Raw genomic sequence first — 25,800 nt, 5'->3', positions numbered from 1 at the left:
CCTGCAGCAATGGGGAATAGAGCACAAAACTGGCATCGCATATTCCCCGACAGGTCAAGCAGTGGTGGAACGGACTCATCAGAGTCTCAAACGCATGCTGAAACAGCAAACACCAACTATGAAGGTGGAGTCCCCCCAAGTTCGGCTCGCGCGTGCCCTCTTTACACTGAATTTCCTAAATTGTTCTTTTGAAAATCTCAACCCACCAGTCACCAGGCACTTTAACAACCACGAGCTGAGCAAGGTTAGGGAAAAACCACCAGTGATCATCAAAAATCCAGAGACTTGGCAGCTGGAAGGGCCCTATGAGTTAGTTACCTGGGGACGGGGATACGCTTGCGTGTCCACGCCCTCAGGCCTGAGATGGGTCCCGTCCAAATTTGTCCGGCCATATGTCCCCAAACACCAGACGGATAAGAAAAAGGATCCTCAGGTGAAGCATGCAGCCCTCCGCCGACGGAGAAAGTCTCCCCCCTTCCTTTTTGATTCAGCACCTTCTATTTCAGAGCCTTCCCTTTCACCATGCAGTTCCCTGGACTCACCTTTCCCTTTTGATTTAAACCTCCCCTCCCCAGAGTGCTGAATTATGTTGCTGTTAACATTCATTGTACTTATTATGAGTTTTAGTAATGTTTAAAGGTTTAAAGGTCATCAATTCCACCGCGCACATCGACCACGCAGTCTTCACCGCCCCATCAGAGCTGACATCTGCTCAACACAGACACCGAGCAGACATTGGGTTCAACGATGGGGAAAAGGACTGTAAAACCTCCCATTTAAGTTATTTTCCGTTCTTTTCTTTTGAAAAACAGAAGAGGGAGTTGTGGAATTGTGTTATTATACGTTCTATTATGTATAAGGTCATTCCATGTATCCCCCCCGCACTCTGTAAGTGACCCCCCGGGTTCTCCCATTTCCCCCCGCGGTCTGCCTTCCCGAGGAAGTGCTTAGTCACTTTGTTTACGTCTCTCAGACCATCTGTCAGCCATGCGGCGGGGTCGAGAGACGACCGGGCACCCTTCCATCTGTCCATCTCCCATTGGACCCCTGCACCCCACTATCCCCAAGTCCCCCCGTGGCGTTATCTCATTGGCCGCCCCGGGTTTCCCCTATCCCGTACTTATAGAGCCGGTTTGGGGACGCCCCGGTGCTTTTTCTCCCGCCTGGCCCCGACTGCTGCTGCTGCCCGACCCGCGGGCTTTTTCTCCCGCCTGGCCCCGACTGCCGCTGCTGCCGCTGCCTCGGGCGACCGCGGCAGCCTCGGACTGCACCGCGATCGCTGCCTCGGCCGAACCGCAGCCGCCGCCGCTTCCGGGATCGCCGCGGCTCCTGCACGTGCCGGCAGCAGCGCCGCGGCTCTGCACACAGCGTCTCTTGGATCGCGGCCAGCGCCGGAGCGCGCCGCCCCGCCCCTGAATCGGCCAGGCGGCACGGACAAACTCGAACTTAGCACGCAGCAGCTTCTCGGTTTTTTCCTCCCCAACCAAGCCATAATAAACCGAGATTTCGCCCGCGGGGGAAAAAGTCTCTCTCCTTTGTTCGCCTCGGGACTCGCCTAAGCTCCCAGACCCATGCAGCACCGGCAGTTACCCGCGAGGGTTCGCCGGAAAACACGGAAGTTGCCAGCGCTCCCCCCCCCTCACAGAGCTAGCTGGGACGAAAAGGGGGACAAGAGAGAGCGCTAAGGCACACAAGAACAGCCATTTCAAGTCCACACACACACATAGCCCAGCAGAGGAAAGACAGAAAGGGTCTATTTATGATGTATTCCAGCAAAGGTTTATTGCATCCACCAGGCTGAAGGGATCAGGGACAAAGACCTGGCCATGTGCTCTGCACAAGGTTAAGCAGGGGTCAGTGGCCAATGGTCTGAGGGCACGGGGGCAGCACAAAGGGCAGGGCAAAGGGCATTGGCCTACAGGGAAGACGGGGCCAGCCACCAGGGATACCACGACCAAGGACCAATGAGGAAACAGGGAAAGGAAAAACTGCAAGAATTTGGGACACGGGGAAAGGAACGGGGGTGGATCCTGGTGTTGCAAGGCTCCATGGCAGAAGTCTTCTCTTTAAGCCTAGGTGGAGACTATTGTATATTCTTCCAAGGCAAGGCCCTTGGGATTTCCCGGAAGGGTTGAAAGCATTCCACAGGTTTTATATAGGAAGGGAGTGAACAAAAAGCACAATTTTCACATCCAAGGCAGACAAATGATATGGGAAAAATAATTTCCAGAAAGGAACCTTATCTCAAGAATTTATGATGCAGCTAACTGCCATGTGAATCAGTGAAAGCCTGGCTCCTTTACTTTTCAGCAGGAAATATTTCCACATGAAAACAGATACCACTGCTATTGTTAGTGCTGGAGACCCCAGGATGATGTCATGCACAGCATACAGTACAGTTGGGTGATGAAATGCAGGGAGAAAAGAGCAGCAACCTCTCTGAATGTATCATAAGGATATAAGGCCTGCAGAGAGTATCCAAAGAGGGGAATGAAGATGATGAGGGGCCAGGAGAGGAAGCTGTATGAGGAACAGCTGAGGTCAATTGGCTTGTTCAGCTTGGAGAAGAGGAGGAGGTCTCAGCATGGCTGGCATCTCTGTCCCAAAGGACAGCTCCAATCTCTGCTCTCTGTGACAGGGACAGCACCTGAGGGAGCGGCTGGAGCTGTGTCAGGGCAGGGTAAGGTGGAATTTTAGGAAAAGGTTCTTCTCCCAGATGGTGCTGGGGCACTGACCAGACTCCCCCAGGGAATGGGCAAAGCCCCAGGCTGACAGAGCCCAAGGAACATTTGAACAATGCTCTCAGGGATGCATAGGATAGGATTGTTGGGGTGTCTATGCAGGGCCAGGGGTTGGACTCCATGATCCTTGCAGGTCCTTTCCTCTGGTGAGTCTGTGATTCCATGATTCCAAGACACTGGGAAGGAAGGTTGATACAATGCTTTGCCATGTAAATAAATGCTATTTGTAGTGCCTTCAGTTGGCTATGCTCTCAGTTATACAAAAAAAAAAAAAAAAAAAGTGACAGAATTCAGCTGCTATTTTAGACAGAAAGCACCACCTGACCATATCAAGCACTGCTCTATTTAAAGGTTCCAACAATCTCTTTTCCATTTCCAGCTGCAAAGATCAGCAAACACATTGGAAAAGTCAAATGAATTCCAACATTCCCAGAATACAAATTTTCATGACTGAAACCAAGGAAGGATTGCCCACAAAGCCTTAGAAACAGTTCCTAGATGAATTTATGTCTCTCCCATGCAGGGCTGTAATAGCTGAGCTTCTGCACTGCTGAAAGGTTCCGGGTAGAGGGGGAACAAGTCCCACAGTGTTCCTTTACAGTCTGAAATAGGGATGCAGGGTTGGACCAAAGGCTTTCCTTGGGGGGATGATGCTGAAATGCACTGCATTCTGGCACATCAGCATTCCAGACCCCAGCAGGTCTGACAGCCCGTGCAAGGAACAAGCAAGATCCAGCTACTACAGGGCAGAACAGGAAGGGAGATTGATTCATTCAGACATGCAATTAGTGCTTGAAGGAAAGCCACGCACAGGTCCCTCCAAGTGAAATGGAAAAGCAAAGGGATTTTGGCAACAGCAGCAGAACTCTTGGAAATAGGAGTGATTTGCAACAGCAGCTTAACAAGGACTAATTGCTGCCACTGGACCTTAGGGCAGATGAGAAGAGTTTGGGCAGGAATCATGTCAGGAGATAAGCAGTCATCTCCAGTTTCACCACAACCTTGCAACAAGGAGAAAGGACTGTTTGATCAACAAAAATAAAAATTGCAAGAAAATCCTGCTGACTCCTGCTGAGACATTGATACTCTGGTGCCTCTGTTACCATCTGCTTGGGGGTTGCTGCCAGCTCCGAGCAATTATTCTTCATTAATTGGTACCTGTGTGAGCAACAGAAAGAATTGGAGAGTAGAACTCCCAGCCCACCTCAGGGCTTTGCTTTCATCCTCTCAATTCATCAGCTCGGGTGATTGGATGCCTTGTCCAGGGGACGGTGTCCCTGCCCATGGCAGCGGGTGAAACTGGATGAGCTTTAAGGTCCCTTCCAGCCCAAACCATTCTGGGATTCTAGGATTCTTCTGAAGGCACTGTCATCCATCATGAGAGGTCCCTTTCCACAAGCTCCATCATAAACTACCCTCCCTTGTCCCAGGCTGCCCCACTGTATCTAATTACAACCTGTTTTCCAGCCACACTGCAGCTCCCTTTGATCTGTGCTGGCATTGTTTTAGCAGCACTGGACTAAATGGCCTCCAGAGTTCCACTATTTTACAGCCTATTTTTTAGGCAACTTGAAGTCCAGCACATCCCAGAAGCAGCCCAGGAACTGGTGATCCTTGTAGATTTTATTAGGTGGTTGCAAGTCATTCATGACTAAATGGAACTTAGGTCAAGTGAATATCCAGTTCTCCCAGGAAAAGAGTGAGCTGACTGGGGAATGTTTGGCACAAGTTTAAGGTCTTTTGGACAAAACCGCTCTGTGGAAGAAAGAGCCAGGCCGTAAGGTCCGGGCTGATCAAGTTGTTCCAGATTATCCCATTCAACAGTTACACTTCTTAACCTTCTGTCTCTAAAGGTGACAGTGTTCTCTGCATCAATATTCTGTCTGCCTCTCACATCCCACTGTGGGACCCAAACCAATTCTTTCTTGAAACAGAAGGCAAATGGACACAAGGCTGATGACCGGACACTCAAACTGGACCTGAGGCTTTGGGTCAGCTCCTCACACTGCAGCTTATTGCACAGGACACAGGAAGGCTACAGCAATCCAGCCTAATGCCCCACTTTGATAGTGGAAAAATAAACCTTACTCCTGCCCTCACTTCTGTCTTTTCTATTTGGATTGCCTGCTCTTCAGAGTTAAAAGATACCAAGGGTAAAGGATCCAGCACAGCAGCTCCTCATTTTCTAGATGCCCTCCAACACAAAGACAACTAAAATAACCTTGGGTTAGTCACAGTTATTCAGAGGCAAGCGAGCAAAACAAGGTATTTTAAACAGTGCCAAAAATTGATAGAAACCCCAGATGGAAAACTGTACTTTTCATAAAGAAAAACACAATTGAGGAAGAGAATTTGTGTCTCCTTTCTTCCCCAGTATCAGACACTATGAATATAACCATCAACAATTAATACTAGCTCTTCTTTCAAAGACACACCAATTTAACACCAACACAAATGCTGGTAACTTGATTTCAAGGCAGACAATGGATTTAAAGTGGGCTTACCCTGCTCCAGTAGCTGCTCTTGAATTTCAGCTCCACTCATTTAATTTTACTGGAAATCTCTTTCAGAAAGCCCTTCAAATCAGAGAGCTTAAAAAAAAAAAAAAAAAAAAAAAGGAGGAGGTTATTTTTGTAAAGTCCATCTAGCTGAAGGAATGCAATGCTAATGAGCAATGAAAGTAACAAGTAATTGCCTCTGCAAGTATTACACCAAATGCAAGAGTGCTTGAGAGGACAGTCCCAAGTACAGTGTTCATCAGGGCAATTAATGCAGCGAGTCCTGATGCCTCTATTTCAGAGAGTTAACCAGCAGTTACCAGAAGAGAGAAGCAAGAGATGGGTATTTCTTTTCAGGAGAGAATTAAGGTTAGCAGATCTCCTTTCAGTTTCAAGAAAAGCATCACTAGCCACAGACTCACTCACCACTTCCCTTTCAGTCTGGAAGCAAGCTATTATTTTGCAATCTAAATTATTTGACAGTAACAAAAAAAAAAAGTACTCTGAAGTATATGTGGGTCTTTTCACCTGAGCTTCTGGAAAAGTCTTTGCTTCATACCAAAGCCACTTCTCACTTCAGAGGCCAAACAGATAATTCAGTCAAGCCTCAGAAAATACCCACTGTGAACACACATACCCATTTCAACATCACAGTCATAAAAAGATTATTTGCATGGCAATTCTCATAATGTGCTCTCTGGTAGATGGGTAGCCTTATATTGCTTAATTACACCAGGCCAACACCACCAGAAGCTAAACTTGACAGACACCTTTGCGATGGGGACATGTCAAGTGTGTGACATCCCTTCTTCCCACTGGCATTTCATGGACCTGTTATACAGCTGAATGTTGCAGTTTAAGATGTAAATTACTTCGTTTTATTCCATCCCACAAGGAATATTGAGAAACACTCCTCCAGTGCTAAGCAAGTGTCTTTGTTTCATTTTCCTGCATCATATAAAGCTCTTGTGGCTTGGAAGGGACCTCACAGCTCATTGTTGGCTGCTCCAACCCCATCCAGCCTGGCTTTTGATACTTCCAGGGATCCAGGGGCAGCCACAGCTTCTCTGGGTACCCTGTGCCAGGGTGGGCCCAAACTCACAGCCAAGAATTTTTTCCCATTATCCCATCTAATCCTACTCTCAGTTCAAAACCATTCCCTTCTGTCCTAATCACTACACGCCCTACACACTCCTATCTGTGGAATCAAAAGAGCACGGTAAAAAAGCTCAATTAAAATGGGGCCCTGGTGACAGTGACACAGACTGCACACGACTCTGGGAGGCTCATTTTCCTTGCCATGGCACACCCCCTGCTTTACCAGAGAGAATCATATTCCCCGGAGCAATCTGGGACAGAAGTACCTTTGAATCCAGTTGTCTGAATCGGTGCACCATCCTAGAAGCAGAAGGAGAACACGGAGCAATGGGGTCAGTCTGGATACCAAGGAAAACTTGGCTAATTACCACACCCCCACTCCCTCCAGTGCTCCATCCTCCCAGGGAGGCAGGGCTGCATGTGACTGGCATAATTTTTAGTACAAGTAAATTAACTAACATGCAAATTACTATTAGTAGGATGCTATTACATTTTCCTTCTCAAGACATTTTTGCTTCCAGTACCAAGGAAATGTTTTTGGTATTTGTTCGGCTTCTTATGCAATGCTGCTTGTCTCTGGGTAGTCTTAACATGAACACTTATTTGTGGATGGCAATGTTCATGCCCACTGATATGGAAGGGTCTGTTTTTTCTTGTCCATTCCTATCAGCTCTCTCTGATTAAGGGAAATATTCAAGCTGCCAGAAGTTAGCAAAGTTAAGCAATCATACAGAGCAGGTTTAGTTCTCTAGCAGTGTTCTGGTTTCTTGCTTTCTTTCGGTTTTTGTTGTTTTTTTTTCCTCTTATACTGTTACTCTTAAAACGGTGAGACAGATCCCATAGATAATGTTTCCATGAGCTGGCAGTCAAAGAAATATCCAAGCATAAGTCTCCAAAGTTTCAAATACCATGATTCTAAAGATCATCTTCCCCGCCTCAGAAGTCTCCACAACTCATGCTACTAATTACACATCTCCATTTGGATTACTGCTGTGGAAATGTCTGAGATTCCAGGTCTAACAGTAAACATTCTCTGCTAAATGTAAAATCATAGAATTATTTGGGTTGGAAAAGATTGAGTCCAACCAATTCCACCACTAACTCATGTCCCCAAGTGCCATATCCACATGGCTTTTAAATCCCCACGCCAAGATGGGGGTGCCACCACTGCCTTGGGCATTCTGTTTCAGGGCTGGACAACCCTTTCTATAAAGAACTTTTTCCAGCCATCCTGTGGTGGCTTTTACCATTGTGAGCACATGGCGCTTGCCTTGGCGTGTCTGGGGCAGTGTGATGTAGTCAATCTGCCAGGCCTCCCCATACTTGTACTTGGACCACCGCCCACCATACCACAGGGGCTTCACTCGCTTGGCCTCCTTGATCACAGTACACACTTCACAGTCATGGATCACCTGAGAAATACTGTCCATGGTTAGATCCACCCCTTGGTCTTGTGCCCACTTACAGGTGCCATCTCTGCCCTGATGGCCTGAGATATCACTGGCCCATTGTGCTCGTAGCAACAGCCACTGTTTGAGGCTTACAGTCTGGTTTAGCTCCTAGCTTAGGCTCACAGTCTGGTTTAGCTGCTGGCTTTGAGCTTGGGCTGTTGGCTGCAGCCTGAGTGACTGGGATAGCTGCTGATTTATCTCCCTGCCCCCCTTCCTCTGTCTGCTGCCCTACAGTATCTAGCAGGGTGCGATAAGCATATGCCAGGGCCCAGAACGCTGCAATGATCTTTTTCTCCTTAGACTTACCATGGCATTTCTCTTTCAGGTACTCTGCCACCTCAGCTGGATTCTGAATTTGTTCACATGGGAAGTCCCAGGCTATAGGGTCAGAAAATTCCTTTAAGATTTGGCCCATATGCTCCCATTTCTTTCTTGAACTCCCTCACATCTCCTGAGTTAAGAGGTACCTCCACATAACCTATTCCCGGAATTTCGGCTGGTTGTCCCTGCTGACCAGCACTGGGGTTAGGGATTATTCCCAAAGCTACTTCCCTTAATAGATACAGAGCTTGCCCTTCCCTTTCTCTTTCCCCCCTTGTTAGACTACGAGTAACGTGGTGATTTTTCTCAGGGACCGGCTCTGGGATTTTTATCTCTTAGTTATCAAAATCTCCCCCTTGATCCAAATTGGGGTAGACTGCAGGTGGTGCTGGTGGGGGTGGAGGAGGGGGAGGTACGTATGGTAGAGGGGGTGCAGTTGGAACTTCCTCAGGCTTTTTATTTTTCTTTTTCCCTCCCTGGGTGCTTAAGGCAAAAAGTTTTGCTCTTGTTTCCCCCACTATCCAGAGAGCAGCATACTTGCTCTCTTCCATATCAAAAGGTTCTTTAGAGTTTACATAAATGTTTAATGCCTGGTAAATCCAGTCCTCAAAGCTTCCAAACACTGGCCAAAATAAATTATCACTACGGATTTGTTTCCCTCCCCATACTTTTATACAATAATGTATCATTTTTGCCTTATCCTTCCCTTTTCTTGAAGGATATTCATCCCAAGATTTTATCATTAGACCTAACGGACTGTCAGGGGGTATCTGGGGAAGCTTCAGCGGGGTCCCCCTCCCCATGGAAGCAGAGGGCTTGCTTTTCCTCTGTCCCATCTTCCAGGACACCTTCACGCACACACACACTCGCGGCCCCCTGTTTGTGGCCCAGCCCCTCTCGGGGTCTGGAAACTGCACTACTTAGAGGTCCGCACTTGCCTCGTCCTAAAAGGATGTCTCATGCGTTATGTCCTGGGATCCCAACCCCAACTGAGCGGATCCCCACTTTTAGACTCATGTTGTCCTGTGTCTTCGCCTGGGCTTCATGCACAAAGATTACGGGGTTACCTTTTGCTTAATACCAAATTTAGGTTCGTCAGTAAGGGTCCGGGAAGGCAAAGCCTGCACCAGGGCTGCTGCAGAGGCAGCAGGACGCCTCCCTGATTAGGAATTCCCACCCGGTCGCCCTTATCCAAGTCACGGCACCAAATTTGTTATGGACAAATTCAATTGTGGAGGCTAATTATAGATAAATCAATTAACAAGAATTTATAAGCAAGCAGTATTAAGCAAAAGAACAACGCTGGGCGGCCGGGGAGTCTCTGCTCTGCCACGGCGCACCTTCCCCCTTTGACCTTTTTGTTTTTATAGTCCATTTTTTTTTCCAGTTGATGTATTTTCTGTCGATGCACTCTGCGCCGGTGCAATTGGGTGCTAGGGGGTCTTTTTTCTGCCCTTGGTGGTCATAGGAATGAAGGCTTCTCATCTTCCTTGCAGATTGTCCTTGGCCTAAAAGTTAACTTGTATATAATTAGTTACACAGTCTTCTATGCTACTTGCATCTGCACAATTCTTAAGCAGAATACTTGCTGTTTCCCCACCTTTCTCTTTCACCTCACACATCTTGAGATTCCCTACTCAGTTCAAATTCTTATCTCTTTCGATGCTCGTTTTGATGAGCAAAGACCTTTTTATTTATTATACTCTGGACATCGTAGCCCTCAGTCTAGAGGAGCTGTAGACTATATAGAGGAAGTTTACTAGATTAAATACGAGGAAAGTGGTCTCTTTAACATTCAGGGGAAACTGAACCTTTTCAAAAAGAGACTTAACAGATTCAAAGGAGAAGAAGGAAAGGAAAGGCTGGAAAGATTCATCCCTTGTTTTTCATCTAATAAACTGTGTGTAATTTCTAATAAACCCCCAAAACATGCTACTGGAACTGGGACATAGGGTAGGATGGAGAAACTATAAACCAAATATATCTTGAACAGACTTCAGTACTTTTGTAAACTCCCTATAAATTATTATTACTGAGCCTAGCACAATAGCTATTCAAACCCATGCCCCTCTACTGGAAAAGCTATGGATTAGAACAATAGTGGAGCTGTTTTCAGATAAGAAAATAATCCTAGTGCCTAGAAAGTTATTACAACTTCAAAAAAGCCTTGGGACTAGAAATACATGAAGGCCCCCACCCCGAGAGACATTACCACTTCAAGTAACATCGTTACTGACTGCTTTGTGCCACTACAGAGTAAGCACAACCAAAATGCAATCATTACAGGTTTTTCTTCTTTCTTGGGCCTCACATTGGGTGCCAAAAATGGTTGGTTTAGGGTAAAATTAGTGGTTTTTTTAGAAAGTAGATTTAATTGGCCCATCCCCCAACCGGTATGGGAAAAAATACTTATTTGGAGAGAAGTGACAATAAGAGAAGGAGTTAACAAGAATGCAACTTCTTTATTGCTGAAGTTCAATACTAAATTCTGTAATCTTAGACTAACTAATCCTATGTTTTTAACAAATAATCATCTACTCAATCCTAACTTGAAGAATCCTAAAAGCTTAATCTTCTTTTAAAATAAAACAGCCCGAGTTCATAGATGTTTCCTTGCTGAAGTAGACAGCTGGTGCCAGGACTCCACTTGCTGCTTGCCAAATTCAGATACTCATTGCTGAATGTGGGACAGCTTTTTGTGGAGGTACTGGCATCTGCTCCTCATCTCAGAGTAGCTGGGGCTACCCTAGGAAGGAGAAATCAAAAGAAAATTAGGGCATGTCAACATTTATGCAGAGTTTAGAATTTCATGACCTTTTCTTTAAAATAGCCTTGAGGCAGACTCAGAGGTTACCAAGCCAGGCCAGTCTGGTTTTATTCATGTAAAAAAATAAAATTACTCTCAGTTTGACTTTGGAGGTATTTTTCTCTGTGAGCCACCATCCTTCTGGGAAATTTGCAAACTGAGCCTGTTGTATTACAGACCCAAGAACAAACTCTAGACAAGTCTGAAACCACAACAACAACAACAACCCAAAGCACAGCAGCTCCTAAAGAGGGCAAGACTCATTAACACTTAAAGCCACTGAAGGGAGTCAAGCCTTCTTCAATCCCTTCTCCCTCAAATCAACAGGTGTGAGGTTTATCAAGCTCATGATACAAATCCAAGATGAAGTGGCAATGAGAATAATAGATGCCACATCCAAACACTGTCACACCAAAGCTTCTGCTCCTCTGGGCCTGAAGATCGGTTCTCTTTGCAATGACAAAAACTCATTCCACATGGGAATAAACACTTCAAACCATCCTGAGATAAATATTTACAAGGAATAAATCTTTAACAAGTTAAAATTCAGTGCAAGGACAGACAACAACATATGCCAGGGATGCATCCCAGGCCAGATGCACCTGACTGGTGTGCAGGATAAGTTTGAAAATAAAACTACAGATGCCTGTCAACATTTTGGGAGGTTCCCGAGAAGCAGTAGCTTCGACTACTGGCCTCTGCCCAGTGACATTTGCTAGCAAGAGCCCGAGCACAGGCCTCACTGCACTGCTCCCCTGCAGGGCCAGGCTTGCCCTCAGCCTTCCACAGAGCATCCCTGGCTGCACCCAGTGGGGCCCAGGGCCCTGCCTGCTCCAAAGGCCACAGCTGCCCCAGAGCCCCAGAGCTGCAGGAGGCCTGACTGCCCTTGCCAACACCACTGCTCTGAGACAAGCTGGGAGCAATTTCCAGTGTTTTATACCACACACACACACACACATTTCTCCCTCCCCTCCTGCACTGCAAATACGATGAGGGGATGCAGCAGCACTGCTGCAGCTGAGCCTGTGCAGCTGCACTGCAGGAAGGGAGGGCCCATCCGGGCCTAACCCACTTCGGTGTTCATCTCAGCACTTCTCCCCACCTGGCCCATCTCCTCCTTTAGCTTTCTACCTCCTTAGCTGACATTTACTATTAAAGAATGTCTGTACTATTGACTCTGGAATATGGTCTTTCTTGCACCTTAATTCATGCAGAGGCTTCTCTTAATCATCAAATCTTTACTCCATCGTTATCCACACTGGAGTTAGGAAAAGCTGCACATTGGTACCTTCATGGAGATCCAAGGGACACTACTGCTTCAGCCTCCCGAATTCTCTTCACATCTTTTTTGACATGGTAGTCTTCAACACACGAGTGCTGTCATGGTAGAACTCAGAAATTTGTGTCTTTCTTGAACCTAAAGGGTGCAGGGGAGATGGAGCCGACATTTGCAGACAGGTAGGAAGTAGAACGGGATGTCACAGCCAGCACCCTGGAAGAAGAGTGGCCACCAGGTTCTGCCTGGAGGTAACTGAGCTGCTGCTCAATCCTCCACTTCTTGCCCATCGCAGGACTGGTCAAGCCAGAAGCACAAGGCCGTTTCTACAACAATAACAAAACAGTTCATTAATCTTTGACCCAGATCAGGTTTTGCTCCCATTGTAAAAAAGCAGGATTTGTGAACTGGCAAAGGTTGAAAACACATGTTTTTTAAATAAAAATAGCTGTCAAACATGGAGGACCTCCAGGTAAATATCTGCTCTATTGCATTCCTAGTTTCTCATCTTAGGACTTAGCCAGTCCTTCTCCAAGTCTACTGCTAAAAGGCTTTGGGAAGTAGACACTCCCTTCAGCAGCTCCAGCAAAGCCTCCCCAAAGGGGAGGTCCAGTGAATTTTATCTGGGTCCCAATTTCTGCTTGCACACACCAGGAACAGACTCAGCTTTTGCTGTCAAACATCCACATGATTTACTGAAGAGGCACCTGGCTGTTTTAGAGTTTTATGTGTTAAAAACGAGACTAGTGCTTCCCTCTTAGAATCCAGGAGTACAGGGTGTGATGGTCGGTTGTGAATTCTCATCAGGATGAACAAAGACAGCAGCCACATGTCAGGAAACTCTTGTGCTTTTGGGAGCAGCTGTCGTAAATCCAGCAAGCTACCTGCTGTGCAGACTCAAAAGCTGCTGGCTAACAAGCCCTTGAATTTGTACAAGAGAGTGTCACAAGTGGTTACCAACAAGCCCTCACTGTTGCTCAGTGCCCTTCAATCATCTCTCAGCTCCTCCCAAGGACCTTCTCACAGCTGCTGACTCACAAGCCACAACACAGAGCCACAAGCTCCCCACAGCCACAGCAACTTCCAAACTGAGGATGGAGTAAAACAGGACAGCCGTGTGTGCCCAGGCAGAGTGAGGGAGGGGAGAAACAGAGGCAGAGCAGGGACTGAGGAAATATCACCATTCTGTAGCTCCTGTGTTGGTGCAGCCACGTGGATAGTGCAGAGCTGGAGTCAGCAATGAGAGTGACAGAGAGACAGAGGGACAAGAGAGAGAGAGGGCCCCATCTGCCCCACCCTGCTGCAGCCTCTTATGTACAGGAGATTTTTCCTGCAGAGCCAGCCCTTTGAGGCCTCCTCCAGGGAATGAGTTGAGGGTGGGGACTGAGCTCAAGTCTTCAGGCAGAGCAGAAATTTGGCTCAGGACAGTGCTGCTCCACCCCTGCAGGATCCTCTCTTCTCATCACAGCCTTCCTGTCACAGCACTTGCAATGTCTGAGGCAAACCATGCTTAGGCCTGGTCCTGCACATTCACATCACACCTTTTATACCACCAGCAAGTCTGCTGAAACTTTAATACAGTGTACAGAATGTTAAAAATGCACAAAATACCTGAACAGGTCTTGCTGGAGCATCTCTCTCAGAAGGCCCTGGAGATGTTGCTTGGCTGCTGCTGGTGGGGTTCTGAGATGGAGCTGCTTTTCTGTAAGGATGGTCCAATATTTCAAGTTACAAGGCCTAAATGTCAACTGCCATAGTCCTTTCCTTGCAGACCTTCAGTGCCAGGACTCCAGGAAAGAGCATGAAGCTGAGTTGAGGGAGCTTTAGGCAGGATATCAGGAAAACATTCGTGCCCCAGAGGGTGCTTGAGCACTGCAACAGGCTCCCCAGGCCAGTGGTCACTGCAGCAAGGCTTCAGGAAGTGTTTGGATAGCACTCTTGGGCACCTGGTGTGATTCTTGTGGTGTCCTGTGCAGGGCCAGGATCCTGGCAGGTCCCTGCTGCCTCAGCATATTCTAAGAACCTAGGCTTCATTTCCCAGGGCTTTCTTCTGAAAAGGCTCTTTTCCTTCCCCAAAAGACTGAACTTACCTAGAAAGTATTAACTTCAAATTCGCTCTCTCGGTTTTGCTGTAGCCAGGCCAATCAGTCTGAAGGGCTGGAAACAGATGTTCCTTCAGACTGAAGGAATTATCCTTTGCATTCACGTCAGCAACCTACAGGCAGACATTTCGGAAAACAAATGTTCATTACGCCCATATATGCAAACTACAGAAACCTAAATGGGCTACTTGAGTTGGGATGGCAAAATGTGGCTCTCATTATATCGGGAATGTCTTCAGGGTGAAAAATCCCTGCCAGTGCCCTGGGCAAACACAGCAACAAACCTCACAGGTTCAGGGAATCAGTTCCTTAAAGTGACTGTAGGATCAACTGAAAGTGTATCCATGTTGAATTTGAGTCCTTTGACTAGGTTCCAAAATGCTTTTTCCTAGCTAAAGAGGAACTAGTCCAATTGGATATATTAATGTTTGCATTATTCAGCAAAAGCCTCTGTGGATGGGGAATATTTAAAAAGGAAGGAAGGATCTACTGCATCTTTCAATGGGTGTGCGTTATGAAAGCCTATGAGAAAGTCATCCTAGTGGAACTTAACTCGAAGGAGTATTGGAAAAGTCTCTAATTTAAACAGGCATGGAAGTAGAAAAATTATGAACGGCAGAATAGCATGATGGAAGAAGTGCTGGCACAAGCTCCACGATCTCACCTCCTGAAGGATTTTACCAAGGGAATCCTTGTCCTTTTGCCTGACTCCATCTCTCTGCAGCCGAGCAAGTAACTCTGGCTCCTTGTAATCCCTCAGAGCAAGTAAATGAATCACCCTGTCCCTGTAGGGTCGGCCGTAAACAGCAGCGCAACCGCTCCAGTCAATGTCTGCAAGTCTCACAGACATCATCCTCTTCTTCTCAGGCACGGGACCTGAATTGCTTTGCTGGGCTCCTCTGACCACTGCTTTTGCTCCTAAAGAGAGGGAAAACCAGAAACAAATAGTTCAAATGGGAGGTTTGGAGAAGGCAAGGAAGCTGATTCAAAAGGATGTACCAAGACTTTTGAGCCTCTATTTGTCCGTCATTTACAGATCTCCAAGCATCCAAAGAGTAAAGCATTAAAAAGAAACAGTCATTAAAAGCTGGTAAAGGAGTGATGCTGGATGGGAAGATTTTAGGAAAAAATATTTTTATGCATTTTACTTTTATATGATTTCCCCAGTTTGTAAGCTCAAGCATTCAGCTATCTCTAGAATGACACTAAGTGCACCCTCAGCAAGTGCATCCTCTAGAATGGATTAGGTGCACCCTCAGCAAGTTTGCCAAAACCAGAGGCATGGGATGCCATCTGGAAGGACCAAGAAGTGGGGCCTTTGGAACCTCATCAGATTCAACAAGGCCAAGTGCAAAGGGCTGCATCTTTGGGTTTGGGACATTCCCTGACAGCAAGACAGGCTTGGGGATGAAGGTGGGGAGGACTTGGAGGTGCTGGTGGATGGGAGGCTAGATATGACTAAAAAACCATACGGATATCCAGTAAAAAATTAAATGGAAGCATATCTAAAAGTGGTCCATCAGTTTAATACCCTTTGCACTTGGATTGTGTGACTCCTTTTCTGCTTGGGTGCTGCACTCTCTGCTCATCTCTTTGGCTTTGCTCATGGCAAGCATTGTATCGAAACCCAAAGGATGGGATTTTTTCACCCTGTCTAACTCTGTTTCCTCACCTTTGGAGCTGGGAATCTTCCGCTGCACCCTGACAGGCGCTGGGATTCCAGATGGAGTCCGAATTTTATCTTTCTCTTGGAGCTGACAGGTGGACGTGGAAATGGAGCTGACACTTGGAGCCAGGTTCAAAGTTGAGCAGGATGTGGAAGGCAGGTCCAAGGAAGAAGGAGAGTGGCCACCAGCTGCTGACTGGATACCATGGGGCTCTTGGTCAATCCTCTGCTTCTTGGTCATCACAGGATGGATAAAGGCAGAAGCCAGAGGCCGTTTCTGCAAAGATGATGCCAATTAGGTTTGCTTTGAAAAAGCAGCATTTCTGACCTGGCAATGGTTGAACGCACACCTTTCTTACCTAAAACGGCCTGTCATACAAGGAGGTGCTGCAGCTCAATATGTTCTCTATTTCATTCCTACTTTCTCACCTGAGTATTCAGCAAGTCCTCCTCCAGCTCTGTAGCTAAATGGCTTTGGGAAAAAGACATTCCCTTCAGCACCTCTATCAAAGGCTTCCCCAAAATGAGGAGCTCAGGTTGGTTTTATCTTGCTCCCTATTTCTGCTTAGACACACCAGGAACACACTCTACTCTTGCTGTCACACAGCCACACCATTCACTAAAGTGGCCCCAAGAAGCCACTGGTGCGGTGCTGATCACAGCGTGTCCAGTGCAGAGATGATAACAACAGAGAGAAGCCCCAGTCTGGCTGCAGGTCTCATTCCTGCTGCTCTCCAGAGGAAACCCTGGATCACAGCCTCTTCCCTACCAAGCACACACTGCTCCCACCATCAGCAGCTCAGAGCAGGACTGCCAGACACAGCTCTGTGCCAGCCTGCTGACAGAAGTGCTGTAGGCACGGAGGTAGGACATAAGAGGATGCTGGGCCCTGCAGCACTTCCTGCTCTGGCTGGGAAAAGAGCTAGGGAAAACCAGGGCTGTTTAAAGAGAATTCTTTAAGGTATAGAAAAGATACCTTTCAAGCAGGGTTTTCCAAGATTCTTTCAAAACTTTTTCCTTGCCCCCTTGTATTGGCCATCTCTTGATTTTAAGCCTGACAAGTCCAAGGTATTCCCTAATGATTCCAAGTCCCCTCCTCACACATGGGATAGCCTGAATCAAAATGGGAGCCTAAATGCTGCTTAGGACAGAAAAACAAGTTTCCTAGAAACGCCTCAGTACTGGAATTTGTCCTTATGCTAGACTTCCCTAAGATTTCTCTTCAAACATGATTTAGGTACTAGAGCTGCCATATCATCAAGAACCCTGCACAGACACAGCTAGGAACCAAAACCATGTCTACATCTTGTCCTTAGCAGAGTTTCCTATGCACCATGACAAACAAATCACGGGTGCAAGCTTGTTGCAGGCTTTGACATTGTAACCATCTTGAAAAGTACACAGGAATCCCATTAGAAGTACACACTTCAGGTTTCTATGATGTACAGACAACACTAGTGCTTCATACCACAGCTTGGACACCAAGAGCAAGTGGGATAAAACATCATATATGGTAGAGAATGTTTAAAAATTCACAAAATACCTGAGCAGTTCTCGGTGGAGTATTTCTTTCAGAAGGTCCCAGAGACAGTGACTGGCTGGTGCTGGTGGCATTTGGAGATGGAGCTGTTTTTCTGTAAGGATGGTCCAGCATTTCAGGTTACAAGGCAAAAATATCAACAGTCCTTGTTCTTTCCTTACAGCAAAAACAGACCTTCATTTCCCAGAGGGTTTTTTTGAAATGGTTGTTGTCCTGGCTGAACTTACTGAAAAAGGGTCACCTCCAATGTCTTTCTATCTCTTTCACTGTAGCCAGGCCAATCAACATGAATGTCTTTGAAGAAATGTTCCTTCAGACTGAAAGAATTCTCATTTGCATCCAGGTTGGCTACCTAGGGGCAGACATTTAAAACATCAATATTCATTGCACCTAAAGGAAGACTACAGATGTAAAACTGGTAGTACAGAGCTAAAGCAAAGCTGAAAAGAAAATCATGCACCAGTTTTCCAGGACTTTTGTTTGATGTGAAGAACAAAGCAGCTGTCATGTAAGAGGCAACAATATTAAACAGGTGTGGTCCATTTGGGCTGTAGAAATTTGGATGTAAGTAAATGCCAAACTGCTGCAAGCATGGAGGAAATGGAGGCTATGAAAATCTCTCCCTGCACCAGGGATCCAGGTTTTTTGGTCTTTAACGCAGCTTTGAGAATCAAGGTACACTATGCCAGAACTTCACATTTGAAATACATGGAGAGACCAGGTTTTTCCTTTCTGTTTTCCTTTTTTCAGGAGTAGGACCTGAAGAACATCATCCCCATGAGCAAGTCCATATTTTTCCACTCTCAGGAGGACACCTGCTGCCCGCTTGATTCACCCACCTACATTGCCATGGCAGAACACAGCCTGGACCTGTAATGGGGCAGGTTTTCATCATCCCATGAAGCACCACAGGATGTTGGCATTTGTCTCTGCAAACAGAACTGCTTTTCTTTCTCAAGTGTCTGCTCAGAGGAAACTGCAGCTTCCTATGGAACACTTATAGGAGATAACCTACCTAGAGCTACACTTCAACAGCTTAAAAGGAACAAAGATGCCCAGAATCAGGAATTCACTTTTTAAAAGCAGAACTCAGGCTGTGTTGGAAGAGAAGGAAGGTTGTGAATAGAAGAGCTCAGCAAGTTCTCCCTACTGGTTTTTCACGTATAGCAAAAAACACCACCATCTCCCTGTGAAGTTAAAAGAAATGTAAATAACAGTTTTCAGGATGTAGTGCTGTTCACACAGCCCTTTCAGAATGCAAACCAGTATCTCCAGGCAGTTCACACTGCAAACAAGAAAATACTCCTTCAAAATCTCCTTAAACATTAACAAGAACAAACAGAAAGGAGACATTTTTTTCATCTCTTACCCTCTAAGGAGCTGAGCTTTGAAGTCTTATCATCACCTGTTTCGTAGCTATAAAGGAAATATTGCTACTTGATATGGTAATGCTTGCATAATTCAGCAACAGCCTACATTGATGGGGAATATTGAAAAAGGAGGAAACAGCCACTGCATCCTTCAGTCCATGTGAATTGTATGAATGGCTGTAATAAAGAAATACCAGTGGCGCTAAAAGGACAACTGGAAAATTATGAGAAATAATAGGTGCCGAGGAAGTTGACAACTCAATTCACACAACAGCAAAGCAACTCTGTGTTCAAAGTTGGGCCACCATCTTTATCATGTAGGATTTTCCTGGAACACCCTTCCCTGGAAGGCAATCCCCACAGTAGAAGCAAATACCATTGAGAGGCCACCAAGTCCCTTCAAATGAAATACTGCCCTATGCGGCCACCAAAATTCTCTCCTCTGAAACTTGTCCCAGGGTATTTTAAGGACCTCAGCCAAGTGTTTCACCCAGTTGAGAGTTTCACCCTGTGAAGTTACTTCATGAAGCAGTTTACCAGTGCAAGGAAAAGAGGGAGGATTAAAATAAGGCATGAGAAGCAACAACATTACAAAGAATTTATCATTGCCAGGTATTCTAGAAGAACAACAACAAGGCCTCCAAAGTTTTGAAGGTTTCTTTCTTTTTGTCACATGGACTTGCAGTTGGGTGGAAACTGAGTAAAGTTGATGGGAAAATGCAAACAAAGGGCATTTCCTAAGCTTCTGTCATGGTTTGACACGGGAAGAGAATTTTTTTTTTTAGAAGGAAGAGGTTCACCAGTCAGGGGTCAGGTTTAGATACTGACACTTGGGGTGACCAATTGAAGGTGGACACGCCTCTGAGAACACAGAGGGGTTAAAAGCGGAATTCCCAGGAGGACTCGTCCTTCTTTGGTTCCGGTCACCGCAAGGTACGGACCTCCCCTGCCCAGCCCGGGCTGGGTGGGGGAGGGGAGCCATGCGGCCTGTGGAGGTAGGCCCAAGGGTGGAGGGGATGCAACCAGACCTGGCCCCCTGCAGATGGAAAGGTGGAGAAATCTGAGATGTCTCCGCTCCCCCCAGAGTCTCTCTATCTCCCAGGAGAGAAAAGAGACAGAGACTCGGTAATTTTATCAGCAGTTCGTTGCAGGGAAGGAGAAGAGCGGGGGGGCCACAAGGTGCCCAGCCGGGCTGTGGAAGCTGGAGCCTGGGCAGCGAGCCATCCTTAAGAGTTAAGACTTTTAACCCTTCCTGAAAAATAAAAGCTTTATAAAATATTACTCCTCCTGAATTTAAAAAAAAGAAAAACAGCTTGAAACCTCAGATGTTTAAAAAAGAAAGTTAAGAGCAAATGATAGAGTAGCTTTTTAGCTAGACTCTGCTTGTTTACCATAGACTAAACCACTCTTTCTTTTCAAGAGAGACTGCATTTTAGGGGGATGCATTAGTGAGCCAAAAGACCTTCTGCAGCAACTACCAGTTTGGAGTGGACAGAGAGAGAGCTGAGGAGGGTGTGAGGATGCCCTCCATCTTCAGAAAGAAGAGAAGGCGATCTCTGTCTTTTGGACCCTCGGCCCCAGGGGAAAATGGGGGGGACTCTAGTCCCGAATTGTGATACTAGACTGTTATTCCTAGTAGTCCTTAACAAAGCATCCTTAAAGGGGCCCTATAAGCAGTCTCTGTCCATGCCCGGTGGTAAAAGCACTGTAACATAGAAAAGAAAATGTCACACTAACCCAGTGTATCTGGGCGGTGCCACGTGTGACATTAGAAACACAAAAGGTAGCAGTTGTGTTTCCTAAGAGTCTATAGTTGCAAGGGGGACTCCTCTCTTCCCCAATAAACTCAGTATTAATTATATTAAAGAGTGAAAACTTAATTAAAGATCCAAATAAGTCTCGCTAGAGTTTAGTAGAGTTAAGTAAAAAAAAAAAAATGTTTTAGAAAGTTTTCATTTCAAATTTTATATATTTTTTTTCTTTCCTTTCTTTTCCTTTTATAATAATAGTAATAATAGTGTAATAAAGCTTTTTCTTTTATTATTAAGTTTAGCCTACTTTACTCTGTTCTTAATCACATTTCACAACATTTAATTAGTAAGTTATATTTTCATAAGACGCTAGCATTATGCCAGCGTCAAACCATAACAGCTTCTCATTAGTTTCTAATTGAAACCCTGAAGTAAGACTGCTAAGAGTTAGCATTGCTGGCAGCAGCCCCAGGATCTCACCTCCTGAAGGATCTTTCCAAGGGACTCCTTGTCCTTTTCCACAACTCCCTCTCTCTCTAAGCAGGTAAGTAACTCTGACTTCTTGTAATTCTTCAGAGCCAGTAAATGAATCACCCTGTCTCTGATGGGTCGTTGAGAAACAGCACTGAAAAGTCTCCGGATGTATTTTGCAGGGTTCATGGGCATCGTTCTCTTCCTCTCAGGCACAAGATCTGGAGAGCTGTGTGGGGCTCTCCTGAGCTCTGGTATTTTCACTTCAGTAAAGAAAAAACAGAAAATGAATTGTCAAACGGGGAGTGGGAGGAATCAAGGTAGTTGATGCAAAACGAAGTACCGAGACTGTGGAAACTCTATTTGTTCAGAATGTATAGATCAGTACAAATCCAGACAGTAAAGCATTAGGAAGAAACAGTCATTAAAAATACCGTGTGAAGGAGTGATACTGGAGGGGAGGTATTTATGGAAAACTCTTTATATGCATGGTGGTTTTTGTATTTCTCCAGTTTGTAAGCTCAAGCACTAGCTATGTCAAGAATGATATGGACGGGGGGATTAAATGCTTCTTTGGCAAGTTTGACAACACCAGAGGTCTGGGATGCAATCCAGAGGGACATGGAGAACCTTGGCAAGTAGGGCCCTGGGAACCTCATCAGATTCAACAAGGCCAAGTACAAAGCGCTGCATCTTTGGGATTGGGACATGCCCTATCCCAGCTGGGCATGGATGCTGGGATGGGATGAGGAGCCTGGGATGAAGGTGGGGAGGACCTGGGGGTGCTGGTGGATGAGAGGCTGGGCATGAGCTGGAAACATGTGCTGGCAGCCCAGAAAGACAACTGTGTCCTGGGCTGCATCAGGTGAAACGTGGCCAGCAGGTCAAGGGAGGGGATATGACAGAGCAAGCAGTGTTTGAAACCAGGAACTCGTGCTTAGTGGCTGATGGAGACTTGATGCATATTGGTGAGAAATCCGGGAGCTTTGTCTCTTCCATCCCACACACAGAGACTGACCTTTCTTGACACGCTCCTTCAGTCTTTCAATGTAGGTCAAATTTTTAATGCCTTTCTTCACTTCCTGTTCCTTGGACCATGCCTCTCTATTTGTCTGCAAACCTAATTGCACAAACATCACACACTTCAATTATTTAGAGCACTGTAAACATGCCAGTTGTCGAGTGAAGACACCGCTAATGTTTTGAGAAGTTCAATCCAATGTGGATAGAGAAACTTCCTACAGCATTCAAACAAAACACCTCCTAAAACCATACCCCTGAATGACTTCTAACAAAAATTACCTGAAGCCATAAGCAAGCATTAAGATCAAAATTAGGTAAGAGTTCTTCACCCAGAGGGTGATCAGGCATTGGGACAGGCTCCCCACAAGACTGCTCATGGTACCAAGTCCACTAGAGCTCAGAAAACATTTGGACAAGTTCCACAGGCACCTGGTGGGATTCTTGGGGACAGAGCTGCACTTGCATATCCTTGTGGATCCCTTCCAAGTCTGATTCTGATTCTCTGATTCTGTGACAAAGCCCAGTCCCTAACTGGTACAGCATGGAGCATGTTGCAAAGGCACCCTGTACCCTAGCAGCAACCAGACCTGTCTCACCTGAGTTTCTCTGTGCCAGCCTAAAGCCAAAGCAGCACCAAGTTCCACAATTGTCTCACTACTGCCAGTCCTCACACCCCAGTTACTGAATGCTAAATATTCCCTTAGGGTCTGTGTAGACCACCACCAAGAATCACACAAATCATCATTCACATGTGAAACAGAATGTCCCCAATGAGAAATGTGAAGTTTAGTTTTGTCTCTGCAAAAAGCCACCATGGTGCTAGTTTAAAATGCTCTGCAGTAGGCTAAGGCAGAGCAAGAGCTGCACCTGCAGTGGCAGGGAAGTCCCTGCAGGCAGGTGACTGCAGCCACAGCCAGGTGAGAGCCTGCTTTCCTCAGGGCAGCTGGCTGTACCTGGCTCAGCTCACTGCTGCAGGCAGCACCACTGAGTGCCTGTAAGGGGGATGTGCACCTCGAGTCTGCCTGGAACCAGGCTCCTTGGGGAAACAGCATTGAGAACACATTAATAACAAATGACATCACCTAAGCACCTTGTGCTTTGTGGGAAATGATGGAATCCGTGGGGAAGATGACATCAATATCTTCCTTTAGATTGCCTTGAAAAGAACCCAACACTGTGTTGCGGCAACACTCACTTATTAACGACCAAGAGAAAAAATTAAATCAAGCAAAGTTTCCCAAGCTGACCTTATGAAATCCTCTATGCAACTTTCTCAAGGTTGCATAGGTTTTCCCAATTAAATTTAGAGGATAATGACAGTGCCTAGATACTCCAAAAGCAAAATCTTAGCTACCAAGGCAGTGAATTTAGGTGCATGGAGTAGTCCAAGTCCATCCCATCAACCAGTATGCAAACAAGGAAGGTCTAGCAGGTTTTCTCAGGGGAAAACAAACCAGTGGCTAAATGTAGTGGCAAGAGACTGCAAGGTTGACCTGAGGGCATACCACCTCCAGTCGAGATCTCTGAACACAAGAGATCCCCTGTCCCAAGAATATGCTGCAAAAATGAGTTACCAAGTTGAAAATCTTACCGACACTGAGCAAAATGTGAAAAACAATCATACCTCCAGCTGGGTTATACAAGTTGACATTCTGCGCACTTCCATTGTGCGATGCCTTGCTGGCATTTGGCTAAAAGGAAAAAGATATTTTCTGTAAAAACTTCAGCCTGCTCTCCATCACTGCTGATTAACTAGGCCCTTTGTTTTAAACAAGAGCTGTATTTGCAAAGGTTTGCTGTCACATCACTAGAAAGGGCTGCTTTGACACAGTTCTCCCTCTGCAAGCAGCCGGCTACAAAACTGCCCTGAGAGAGCAACCCTCACTCGGCCTCTAATGCAGCCAAGTGTTCAAGTAGCAAGTCATCCTTTCCCAGTTGCCGGAATTTATAGGCACAGGCTGCCCTTGAAATCAAGTACCTGAGTACAACTGAACTGGCCAGTGTCCAGCTAACAATCCAGGTGAGAGTGGTTCACAAAAATATAAGAATTTTGGACACGACCTGATGCTGGGATTTATTTGGTACTAAGGAAGCACATCTTAGAGTCAGCTCCAAGAAGAATTTCATCTGCATAAGGTGAATTTTGACTCTCAACAGGCATGAAAGCCCTTTCTCTTGTCCTCAGCTCTAGATGCAATTCTTTGAAGCTGTGAAATGGAAGCAGTTTATCCTAGGTTAATCAGATATAACAAAATTTGGGTTGCTTGTCTGATCTCATAATTAATACAGAATGCATCACATTCTGCGGGAGGTTAAAAATCACTGAAATGTTCATCAGTCTAAGTACATTTTTTAACAAAAACAACTACTGCCATCCACCTGCTTCATTCTGTAGGCAAAATTGTCTGAGATAAAAATCTAAAAAGCTATGATAAATGGACTGAAAGATGTGAATTAATTACCATGAGAAGGGAGACATCAATACCAAAGAGAAGATAGAATATTACTTAATTGAAGAAATTATGTAATTTAGAACCAATGAAGATTAATTGGTTTTTTGGGGGTTTTTTGGGGGGTTTTTTTGGGGTTTTTTTGTTTGTTTGTTTGTTTGTTTTTTGTTTGGTTGGGGTTTTTTTTTGCTAAAAATGCTGAAATTTCTTTGTTTGGAAAAGCTTTGAAAACGGTGTGCATGTGGCTGGAGTTCTCCACTATCATCACAGCTGAGCATAAATACTAAATACTAATACTAAAAAATACTGTTAGAGAGTTTCCTTTATCCTGACATGTTCGGTGAGTGCAGTACAAACATGGAACAATGAGAAATCCATGCATTTTGACCAAGAGCCATGCCCAGAGCATGAATTTACTGAGTGTCCCAGCACTGAGAACATCTGACTTTCACTGGAACCTCCTCAGTGCAATCCCTGAGAAACACATCCATCAGAGAACTTCCCACTTCCGCTGGCACCTCTTCCGTGTCATCCCTGTGAGTGGCTTCCCCCCGGGCAGCTGCCTCAAAGGGGCCCTTGGAGCACCAGTGGGGCCCCAGACCTGCCCAACAGGTCCCGTGGGGTCAGCAGCACCTGACACCAACACCATGGCCAAGCCCCCACCCGCTGGCAGCCCGCAGAGCCCGACACCTGCCCCTCACCTCTTGGTCCTGGGACCTCTGGGTCACCCTGATGGGCACGGCAGGGCTCCTGGGGGCCCTGCGGGACGCAGTGCAGACTGGGGCCCTGTGGAACGCTCTGGATCGTGCCCAGGCCCACAGCTCCGCCATCCTGCTCTGCCTCGGGTGCTCCGGCTCCCACACAGACACTGGTCCTGCTGAAGAGTCTGCAAAATGCAAAATATTTGTCAGGAAAATGTGTTCTTTAAAGTTTGTCCTTGTTGATGGCTTTCAAGGCCCATCAACAAGAAGGGAGGTTATTCCCATGAAACAAGAAGTAGCCAACGAGTGATGGCCAGGCCTTTGAAAGGCAGGTTACTTCTTGGCTGGATTGCCTTGTTGGGGTGCAGGACTTGCCAGGCTTCAGCTACCTCAGACACCGGGGAGGTTAGCAAGGCTTGGGAAGAAGGATGTACCACTGATGGTGGGCACAAAGAATGCAGATTTAGGGACACAAGGACATTTGGCAGAAGCCCCAAGGAAAGGAACAAACTGATAAAGCCAATGCAGAAACTGC

At 46.1% G+C, this 25,800-nt stretch overlaps 1 non-coding gene across 1 annotated transcript in view; it reads right to left on the bottom strand.

Moving 5' to 3' along the window:
• The window catches only part of LOC116807514 (nuclear pore membrane glycoprotein 210), a 150,741-nt gene extending 125,347 nt beyond the window's left edge, over positions 1-25,394 (bottom strand). The window contains exons 1-4 of the transcript XR_012051895.1: positions 25,266-25,394; positions 23,739-23,805; positions 23,205-23,270; positions 22,110-22,211 (exon numbers count right to left, since the gene is read on the bottom strand). This is a non-coding gene — a transcript (nuclear pore membrane glycoprotein 210). The remainder of the gene's footprint in view (positions 1-22,109; positions 22,212-23,204; positions 23,271-23,738; positions 23,806-25,265) is intronic.
• Positions 25,395-25,800: the final 406 nt, after the last annotated feature.

Source organism: Taeniopygia guttata, chromosome 25 (genome assembly GCF_048771995.1).
Source record: "Taeniopygia guttata chromosome 25, bTaeGut7.mat, whole genome shotgun sequence".
NCBI classification, from domain to species: Eukaryota; Metazoa; Chordata; class Aves; order Passeriformes; family Estrildidae; genus Taeniopygia; species Taeniopygia guttata.
This window is presented reverse-complemented; position numbering and strand designations above follow the sequence as displayed.